Below are 8643 nucleotides of genomic sequence, written 5' to 3'. Positions count from 1 at the left end.
TCATAACCCTTGTTGCCTCGCAAGGATGGAACCTACATCAGATGGATTTCAAGATCGCCTTCTTGCATGGTTCAATCAAAGAGGAAGTCTATGTGGAACAACTCAAGGGGTTTGAAGTTCATGATTGGAAATCTCATGTATGCAGGTTGAAGAAAGCTCTCTGTGGATTGAAGCAAGCACCCCGGGCTTGGTATGAGAGGATCGATAGCTATCCGATGAAACTGGCATTCACTAGAAGTAAAGCCGATCTGAACCTTACTTTAAGGTTGAAAATGATAAACCTCTCATTTTGGTACTTTATGTGGACGACCTTTTTTTGACAGGTGCAAACCCTCTCATTCACAAATGTAAGAGGGAGTTGGCTTCTGAATTTTAGATGAAGGACCTAGGACCGATGCACTATTTCCTAAGGTTGGAGGTCTGGCAAAATTCAGGTGAAATTTTCCTCTCAAGGAAAATATGTTGTGAAGATATTCGAAAGATTTGGGATGGTGGACTGCAAGCCTGTGACTACTCCAATGGAACTTAACTTTAAGAAGTTATGTGGTAGAGCTGCTAGACCTGAATTGGGAAATGCTTCTGAGTATCATCAACTCATAGGAGCACTGATGTTCTTGGTGAACTCCCGTCTGAACACATGTTTTGCAGTTAACACATTGAGCAAATAGATGGTTGAGCCTCATCACATACATTGGATTGCTGCTAAGAATATTTTGAGATATCTTCGGGGCACAATCACTCATGGACTAAGATACAATGTTGGAAATGTGAGGCTGCATGGTTATTCTGATGCTGATTCGGTTGGCGGTGTGGTGGATCGCAAGAGCACTTCTAGATGCTATTTTTCTTTGGGTTCTACTTCAATATCCTGGATGAGTAGGAAGCAGAAATTGGTTGCCTTGAGCACCATCGAGGCCGAATACATAGCTACTAGTAAGGCCTCCTGTGAAGTTGTCTGGTTGAGGAAGCTCTTCAGTGCGCTGTGTGGACTTGTGCTGGATACCACCATGATCCTCTGCGACAACCAGAGTGGGATCCGATTATCAGAGAATCTCGTGTTTCATGATCGCTCCAAGCATATAGATATTAGGTACCACTTTATCCGGGATATGGTACAACGAGGAGCAATAAGGCTCCATCACATTGCGACTGATGAGTAGGTCGCCGATGTTCTGAAAAAGCCTCTAGGGAAGGTCAAATTCTTGGCCTTCCGAGAACGACTTGGAGTCGTGGAGAGATTGTCTTATGAGGTCTTGTATGAGATGGACATTGAGCTTTAGGAGCTCCAAGGGGCTTGGGGTACTTCTTGGAGCGATGAGCAACCATAGGGTGAGTGGTTCATCCTTCCCCTGTGATACCCCTTGGTGACATGTGGGCAGGACGAATGGTTCATCCTTCTCCTGCTGAGATAGCCTACCCATGCAGTCTGGGACTCATGGGAAGTAGCTCTCATCTAGGTAATGAGTAGGGAAATGAGGATAGGGACCATAGTACTATCGATGGACGCATCGTGTACTATTGTACTCCCTATGCTAGGATGTCCGATATTGATCTCAGATAAATGGGAATTGACTTCAGGTCAGTAAGAGTGGTATGAGACACTCTCTTTTGATTTGAACTTACTTCGGGTCAGTAAGAGTGGTATGAGACAATCTCTTTTGATTGGGGCTGACATCGGGTCAGTAGAGAATGGTATGATACATTCTCGATCACTTCTTCTTCTTCATAGTTCAACAGAGCAATGCATGGATGGCAAAGATAGTACAGATTGGCAGATATATTGGCAGGTGGAGTTCTCCCTAGTTGAGAGGGAGTGTTAAAACTGGCAACTAGGGCCAAACTCCACATGGTCATCTTATTTATGACAGCTGATATTTTTATTAGATTCCTCTCTCGGATAGGTGTAGGATTGATCTAAAAATCGTCTGATTCTGACATGTACAATTGAAGTTATGAATTTATTTTGATTATGGACAAATTGTGAAGGCCGGCCAGCAAACTCATGTAGGCTCAGAAGCGCAACAGTCACATCTATTCATCCTCAACGTTAGCCCATAAATACATGATGCCTCATCCTCATTTGGGCATACTTCACTTCTCACACATCTCTCTCTCCTCACATGATTGGGTACGGATTTCTGGGCAGCTCTCCACATGTGTGAAGGACTGTACTTTTCTGTTCCAGCCATTGACGAGTGTTGTGTGAAGGACTGTACTTTTCTGTTCCAGCCATTGACGAGTGTTGACCGAATTTGCAGAAGGTTGTTTTGACTGCATTGACCTGTTTTTGGTGCGATTTTGGGTGGAGGAATTTTGTCTTAGCAGGTCACAGATATGGGCACAAGAACCGAGGCAATCTGACCTCCTGTTTGAATAGTGTTGACTGTAATAGGGTTGGCCGCAGGGTTGACTTGTGTTGACCAGTTTTGATTGGATTTTTTCGAACTGCTTTGGGCTTATTAGACTTGCTATTGGAAGTCAAAGTTGAGTGGGTTTGATTGAGCTAAATTGAGGAAGAAATCTGCCCTGTTGACCATTGTTGACTTTTTTGGTTAGGGCTCTTTTGCTACTACTATAAATTATTAGAATTTGTAAATTGTATTATCTCTCTCTGCTAAACTATTGAATACTAAAACAAGATTTGATCAAGGGTTTCCCTAGATTGGGGTTTGTCCCTGGCTGGTGCCACATCTTGTGTCTTCTTGTCTAGGCTTGTCTTCTATTGTTTATGTTCTATCAACATTTTACTTACATGTTTATGTGATTGCTAAAATGAAATTGATATTGGGCTCATAAAGAAATTGAAGTAAAATTGCTCTAAAGCATAGAATATACCATTGTTGCCTAAAATTAACAGAATGGGATCTAAAGGTCTCTCTCTTTTCTTTCCTTTTTTTTGGAGTCTCATTTCCAAGTGGTCCCATTCCCTCCCTCCCCTACCTTATCACCCTAATAAGGAGAGGTGGTTTTTTTGAAGAGCCAATTCCCAATGTACCATACTGGGAATGGGATATGAAGGTCTCTCTCGTTTCTTTCCTTTTTTTTTGGAGTCTTGTTTCCAACTAAGTTGCAGGAAACGTGGGTCTAGGGTCTATTTCCGTACGGAAACGAAATGGAAACGGGGAAACCCGTACCATACGGCCCAAAAACTCGTTTCTCGCCGTACTGGCCCATTTCTTGAGGAAACATGGCCAGTACAACCGAAAACGAGTTTCTGGGCTGTACGATCGAGTTTCCTTATGCAAGTTGACTTTTTGTTATGTTTTTTTGCATTATTTTGTTTTCTATTTTTTAATTGGGCGACTAACGTGGCTTCTAGTTGCTTCTAGATGCCTCTCTCAAGTTATAAAAGTGACCTTCACCTCATTCTCTCATCACACAATTGAGCAAGTCGTTTCTCTTGGAGACTGGCGATTTTAGCAAAGGAGAAGAGAGGAAAAGATCTGTGGTTTCAGCTAGGGCGTTTTCAACAGTGAGCAGGAGATTTCATATATATAATAAAGGCTGATTTTGAGATTTGGATATGTAATAAAGGTTTCTTTTGGATATTCCGATATTTTTATTTTCATTATGTGATTATTCATGAGTAAATGTGATGTAAATTTAATCATAATGTTTAAATATAATAAATTATAATGTATCATGTATGCTTTATGATTGCACATAACATTTCTTAAATGTCCTAAATTCTAATATATATATATATATATATATATATAGATATTCGCGTTTCCCCGTTTCCAAAATTTGGGGAGGTCGCGTTTCGTACCCATGCCCGTTTCGGAAACTCGTACCCGTTTCCCCGTTTCGTGCAACTTAGGTTTCCAAGTGGTCCCATTTTTCAAGACTCTACATGCTTTCACGTTCATGCAACTTATGTATGAGTAGTGGTGGCATCAAGAAATCTGAAAGGTTGATCGTTAAAAATAGCCTCTGCAATTTCAACCACTCATTGTTTCTGCAACTTCAATGTTTCACGGGCACTAATACAAGAGTAGCATCTCAAGCACCAACAAAATCCACAAATACTCTTCAGTGGGAAGCACATAACTTACTGCAGCAAAAACCACAACAGCATATGTTGCATCGTGTTTTGTAGCTTCCTGCGGTATGACAAACTGTATTTACTGTAAAGGCTGCTATGCTCTAGGGTCACGTGGAGAGCATGGCCATAAACTGGTGGTGGAAGACCATTAGCTAAGCACATTTCCGAGGGAATTATTATTGCAATTCCACTAAGATGCAGTATTATAGTGAACATTTTATTGGACAGAAGTGAGATGAAACTCAAGTGAGGGTACTTGAAATCCTTACCATTTACAGTAGTGAGAGCTTGGACAGCCATTTGCAAAGGTTTTTCCATGGATTCAATTGTTAAACGATGCAAATGCATGAGGATTCTATAGATGTTAATGTAGAGATCTGAATCTATAGATGAGATGTCCTCTTCTTATGAGCGATGAAAACCAACAATTAGCTCTTGTCATGGTCCTTGTAAGAAAGATTTATTTTCATCTTCTTTACTAGAGGCTTATTTCCAAAAATCTACACTCCAATGTAAATCCCATTCTTTCCATTAATTCAATTCATATTCAAGGAACTTATAAAATTTCCACAATAAATGAGAATGCCTCTAAAGCAATGTGTTAAGATTTAGAATGTAAAGAATGATCTCCATTACTGCAATTTTCATAAGGTTTCTGCATTTATTTAAGAGTAATGGGATGGGAAAAATGAACAAGGAGTGAGTATTTTTTTTTCTCTTCAGACTTCTAACCAAAAACACTTTGATTTCCATTGCCTTGCATGTCTTTGCTCAATCTATTTTATCTGCAAATCTTCTAGACCCAAAACATTCAACATGAAGGAAAGTTTTTGAAAGTCAATACTCCAAATTCCCTATAAAAATCTGCAATCCAAATTAAGTGAGATATCAAATAATTACATAGAAACGAAAGTAATTCTATGAAGCTTCTTCACTATCATTCCTCAAGCGAGAGCAACACTCTGTAATGCTATTATTTATAACAAATAACAATTGATGAGGATATGGCTCAGTAAAAGATTCATCAAATGCACTCCAAGAGTGAAACCGCCAAACTACAAGAGAATGCAAGCACAAGTTTATAAGCCTTTGTTTTTTTTAGCAAAAGAAAAACACATTGAAAAATGGATTCCTCAAGAGATTTCAGCTGTCTTTTCACTACCCTTTTTGGTAGAGCCAAAGTTGAACTCTCACAATAGGTTTGAATATCACTTTTCTCTAGCAATGAGTACCATGACTCGATTTCTTCTCATATCAGCAATACCTGACAATGTAAAATGCATTCCAGTCATTTCAATCTTGATTTCTTGACTGTCCAACAACCATCTAGTCATTCCCACCACAATATTGTCACAGAATTAGGACTCAGGAGAGCCAGCAATTTCAAGCTCTTGTCAATCAATGTTTAGTATCATGAACCTTATGAAAATAAAGTTATATGGAGAGATCATAGAGCCACACACAACCCATGCAATATCTACTAACTCATAAAGTAATGAGAAAATCATAACAGAACTGGGTAAGCGTAAGGTGAATTTCAAGCGTTGAATAGGTAATATTTAAAACATTAAAAGTAAGAGCACCACAAACTCACAAAAGATTTAGTCTAGAAAGAGAGACGATATTTTCGAGGCTTTTGGCATATGTAATTTAGACTAGATAATCAACAGCCCTTCAAGCACCTACCATGAAAAAAACAAGTACCTCTCAATATCAAAGACTACCCAGCGGTAGAAGATAACCAAATTCAACGAACAAGATATATCAAGAGAGAATGCATAAAGCTCAAACGTATCAAGAAACTTTCCAGGGCTAAAACCAACGAATTAATATAAATGTAGAATCCCCTACATACTGAAGCCCTATTTACCTAAGTCCTAGCATGCCATACATGGCTCATGTAATCCCGTGACATTCTCTCATTGAAGACATTCAATTAATCAAGACTTAAGGTATGACATTCTAACAAATCCCTGACAACCTCAATACACAAAAATGCAATAGGTAATCCACACAAATGAGGAATGATACACACAAAAATGCAATAGCTAATCCACACAAATGAGGAATGATACAAAACACAACACACAATTGTGACCATAGGGAATACATCAGAATACAAAGCCCTCTACCTTAGCATGACAGATATAGAATCACAATAAAAATGCCTCCATCCTCATTGCCTTCTTTTGCATTTTCCTGGGTGTAATGAGTCCACTTACTATCTCAGTTAGTCTTTAAATGCAGAACATATATAGACTACTTGGGTTCCATTGCTTGTGGCTGATAGAATTCTAATATATATGATGGCTCTAACGATTCATTTGTTGAGAAATCTATGGGCAGTTAGATTAGGTGATTTATCTTCTTTGATAACTACTTGTGATGTATTTTTAATTAACTTGATTATCTTCTTCTTTCACTTGATTATTATTAGTATTCTCTTCATCAAACAACTACCAAACCATAAAGAACAATGAGACAAATGACACAAGATATAAGCGATTAGCCAGGGACAAAACCTCTCCAACTGAGAGGAAAAACCGCACGAATTCTTCTCTTCTTATAGAATCTTCAATTGATGAATTCCAAGACCTATCACCCTTGAGCAAAACCCTCCAAGACCAAGTCAAACCTTTCTTCCTTAATGAGCTTTCCTTCTAGCAACTTTCACAATTTCGACCTCCCAAAAGATTCTTCTGCAACTTCGACTTGCCCAGCAGATTGTTCTAGAACTTCGACCTACCAAGCGAATTCTTTTGCAACTTCGACTTTCCCAACAAATTCTTCTGCAACATTGACCTGCCCAGCAAATTCTTTTGAAACTTTGACCCAATAGTTTCTTCCTAGCACTTCGACTTGCCCAACCCTTTGACTTGCCCAACAACTTTCCAGTACTTCGATTTGCCTAGTACCTTTCCAGCACTTCAATTTTCCCAACAAATGTAGAAACCCTAGCACGAGAGAGAGAGAGGGGCCCAAAACTTTGATCTTGTTCTTGTTCTTGTTCTTTTTCTTCCTTTTTCAACTACTTTCTTGAGGAGATCGAACTTGCTTAAGAGTTTGTTCAAATGAGGCCGAGTTCCTTCTTATTTATAGGTTTTTGAGGGGGTACAAATTGTTATCTTTAGGCCGACTTGTCCCTTCATGTAGGTTGACTTGTTCTTTGCACCATGACGAGGTCTTGGAGGGTCTTTTGATTTTATTTTGACTCAAATAAATTTTCTTTACAATATGTAACATGCCCAAAAGGGTCTTTCATACATGACAATGACTCAATTGACTTGTAGACTCAATGACAAGCGCTAGAGGCATTCAATGGGTGCTTGACTAAAAATAATTTCCCTTGAGCATGAAACCCATGCCTCAAGAATAACAATAATAAATTTATTTTTTTCATTACATCAAATACATAAAATCATGATTACATATTTCATTATGAAGACTGAACCTAGTTACATATTTCAACGCTCCCTCTTAACTAGGGAGGTATTCATAATCCATAAAAGGTACTTGGACATTCTTAATATGAAGAATTCTCATAAGAAGAGTCGGATTGGTAACCCATCTGTTTAGCATCATATCATCCAACATTGTCACATAGCAAGGCCTTGACTAACAACTCTATCTCTCCACAAGATCAGAGCACAATGCTGGCGAGACCAATGACTTATAGACATCATCATCATTGTCTCTCAAGGTACATGCCCCACACGGGTGTTCACAAAGTATGTCCTTCTAGGACTATTCTTATCTTGGATTCCCAGTCCTCAAAGAATATCAGTCCTCTTCGACTACTCTTATCTTGGATGCCCTACCTCATCCTAAAAGAGTGTCGGATGTCATATGCTTACCCAATCCTCCATACTTTCTTCCCAATGTGAAGACATGAATGACGTGTCTATCTCTTCCTCTCAACTAGGGAGATATACCCATTCCTATAAAAGGAATGTACCTAAGCTCCCTTTTATCCAGGGACTTGTCCAAGCTCCCTCTTAACGAGGGACTTGTCCAGGCTCCCTCTTAACTAGGGACTTGCTTCCAACAACTTTCTGCTATTGGTGGAGCTCATGGGACTCTCATCTCCTTGTGGGGATTCTTTCGATGTCATGAAGTCCATCCTTTTATTATGGAGCCTTCATCAGTGGTAGGGCATCAACCATCCATCACTTTCCTTCACGAGCTACATCAGTGATGGCATCCTTCTTTCATCAAAAAGTGATCTTCTAGTCCACATCTGGTTTTTCTTTATACAATTACCTCCTCCAATTCATGTTTACTTTCGAATCTTCCATCCAACCACATGAGTGCTAGTTGTAGATGACATCTACAACCCTCTTTTCGGTAGCCTTGCATCAACCCATCCAGATGTTGCTCAAAAATAAAAAATGAACATCAAATCAAAGTTACCTTTTGTGATGGCCTTTTATCATGACATCTTGCTTGCCTACAACATATTGCACATTCATAAACACATCTCCAAGACTTCATGTGTCAAGGGTATTCTTTTTTTTATAGACCTTATCAAGGTCTTCATACCTTCTTCATGGAGATGTTACATCAGATTCTTTATCGGATGTTGATTCCTTATCTTATGA

Source organism: Pinus tabuliformis, chromosome Q (assembly GCF_031772625.1).
Source record: "Pinus tabuliformis cultivar Carrire ecotype Pingquan chromosome Q, CPIR1, whole genome shotgun sequence".
NCBI lineage: Eukaryota > Viridiplantae > Streptophyta > Pinopsida > Pinales > Pinaceae > Pinus > Pinus tabuliformis.
Note: the sequence above shows the minus strand (reverse complement) of the source record.